Genomic DNA, 2,803 nt, shown 5'->3' with positions numbered 1-2,803 from the left:
AGGGCCGCACCGGAAGTGCGGCCTAGTCCGAGGAGCAGAGGAAGTGCGGCGCCCTCTAGTGGCGCTAGGAACAGCCGGAATACAGCGCGGGCAGCGGCGGCAGCTGCGACAAGTGGAGCCAGGAGCACAGTGATGCCGGCGGTGATCGGGAGTCCCAGGGCTGCAGGCGCAACGGCGGGCTCATCTCCCCCAGGTGGGTCTGGCATCGGCAACGGACGGCAAAGACGGGTGACGGGCAGGCTGGCACCGGCGGTGCAGTCTGGCCTGGGACGCGGAGGTCGGGTGGCGGGAGCCAGTGGTGCACGAGGTCGCAGGAACGTACAAACAGTCAGCAGGTCAAGATCCGCACGGAGGTCCGGCGACAGGAGCGTTTCGACAGTCTCGGTCCCCCCTGGTGACGTGGAGGCCAGGGGCGCGGGCCTGGGGCACCTCAGCGGCAGCGACGACCCCGGATCTGGGAGCGAGCACCTAGACGATGGCGAGCAGCGGGATTCCGGAGACACGGCTGGTGGGGACACAGCACCTGCGCAGCCTCGTGAGTATATGTCTGTTCCTATTTCGGTGCCGGGTACGGCGGGATTAGTGGAGGGGGTAGGGGAGGCTGGTTCAGGGCTTCCTGGTGTTAGAGAACTTTTAGCGGGTATGGCGCATATTTTGAGGAGATTAGATGCGGGGGCAGCAGGCGGCGTGGGAGGGTCGCCCGCGGCGGCTTGGCTGGTGGATTCTGGTAATACAGCTGGGGGGGGCTCTGGTGAGGTAGCGAGGCCTGGGGCTGTTATGTCGGCTCAGGCAGCTGGAGTGTCAGTGTCGGTTCAAACAGATACGGGTAAGAAGGATGAGGTAAAATTAGATGATCGGGCAAAAGGGGAAGTTTTTGTGTGTTTTGAGGGTCCCCTCGGTGCCCATTTGAAAAAGGAGGTGAAGGAGAAGATTTGGAAAGATGAATTTGTGGAGATTTTCTCCCTCCTCCCTTTGGAAAAATTTAATTTGGACAAGGGGAAGAAGGATGATAGCAAAAAGGAGGAGGAAGAGAAAAGGCGTTGGCGTTTGATTCCGCAAACGTTTGTGAATTGGCAACAGGCTTTTGCTATCTTGGCCAGTGTGATAGGAGAAAAATTTCCGGAGAATTGCTCGGGTCTTTTCTGTTATTTTGATTCTATTGGGGAGGCACATCGTACGTATGGGGGCCAGGCTTGGCTGCGTTACGATGAACAATTTCGGCAGCGGAAGGCGGTTAGGCCCGAAATAAAATGGGAGCACAAGGACATTGGATTGTGGTTGAAGGTTATGGCCCCTGTGCGGTACGGGCAGTCCTTTCAAGGGGGCGCGGGGGGTAGTGGTCAGCAGTCAGGTCAGGGGGGAGGAGGAGGACAGGGATTGCAGGGGGCAAAAGACAAAACGGGCACGTGCTGGCAGTTTAATGACGGCCAGTGCAAGTTTGGCAATACCTGCAAGTTCAAGCATGTATGCTCCCATTGTAGCGGAGCCTCACACGGGGCTTCAAAATGTTTCAAAAAGGCAAGGGGCAAGCCAGCAGTGGGTAGCGGTCATGGGGGTGACGCCGGTGAGGCTTCAAAGGATGGCCCCTTATCTAAGTAGATATCCGGACCGGTTGAAGGCAGTGGTTATTAGGGACGGTTTTGCCGAAGGTTTTAGGATTCCTCGTCCGAATCATGTGGTCCCCTATTCTATAAAAAATCTGAGGTCTGCGAGTTTACATGCGGATGTTGTTTCGCTTAAGTTAGCAAAAGAGGTGGAGTTAGGGAGAATGGCGGGCCCGTTTGTTTCGTTGCCTATAGAAGGGGTGATTGTTTCTCCATTGGGCGTGGTGCCCAAGAAGGAGCCAAACAAGTTTCGTTTAATTCAGCACCTGTCGTATCCAAAAGGTTTTTCGGTCAATGATGGCATTGCGGAGGAATTGTGTTCGGTTGTATATACGTCGTTCGACGCGGCAGTGCAGTGGGTTCGTACGTACGGAGGGGGGGCCCTGATGGCAAAGACAGACATCGAGTCTGCTTTTCGGCTTCTGCCGGTGCATCCGGAGAGCATACCGTTACTAGGTTGTTTTTGGGAAGGAAGTTTTTATTTGGACAGGTGTTTGCCAATGGGATGTTCGATTTCTTGTTCGTTGTTTGAAACTTTCAGTACTTTTCTGGAATGGGTTATTAGAGACGTTTCTGGTGTTCCTTCGGTCATTCATTACTTGGATAATTTTTTGTTTGTTGGTCCCCCGGACTCTGCGGTGTGCGACAATTTATTGGCCACCATGGAATGGGTGGCCAGGCGTTTTGGGGTCCCTTTGGCGCAGGAGAAAACGGAGGGCCCCGGTACGGTTTTAAGTTTTCTTGGGATTCTTATCGATTCCACAAAGATGGAGTGCAGGTTGCCCGATGACAAATTGTTGTTACTGAAGCAGGAGGTGTCCAGAATTGTACAGTTGAAGAAAGTGACGTTGAAGGAGTTGCAGTCGTTGCTGGGTCGCCTGAATTTTGCTTGCCGTATCATGCCTATGGGACGAATTTTTTGCCGACGGTTGTCCAGGGCCACGGCGGGAGTTACTGCAGCTCATCATTTCATACGCTTGAATAGGGAGCATAGGGATGATCTGTTGGTTTGGCGGCGTTTTTTGGAGAATTACAATGGCAGGGCATTGATTCAGCAGGAGGATTTGAATGCTTTTGATTGTGAGATTTATACAGACGCAGCGGGGGGAGCAGGTTATGGGGCCTATTGCGGAGGCAAATGGAGCGTCGGAGTGTGGCCGGAAGAGTGGCGACGTAACGGGCTTACCAAAAATTTGGCG

This window comes from Ranitomeya variabilis, chromosome 6 (assembly GCF_051348905.1).
Source record: "Ranitomeya variabilis isolate aRanVar5 chromosome 6, aRanVar5.hap1, whole genome shotgun sequence".
In the NCBI taxonomy this organism is placed as follows: Eukaryota; Metazoa; Chordata; class Amphibia; order Anura; family Dendrobatidae; genus Ranitomeya; species Ranitomeya variabilis.
This window is presented reverse-complemented; position numbering follows the sequence as displayed.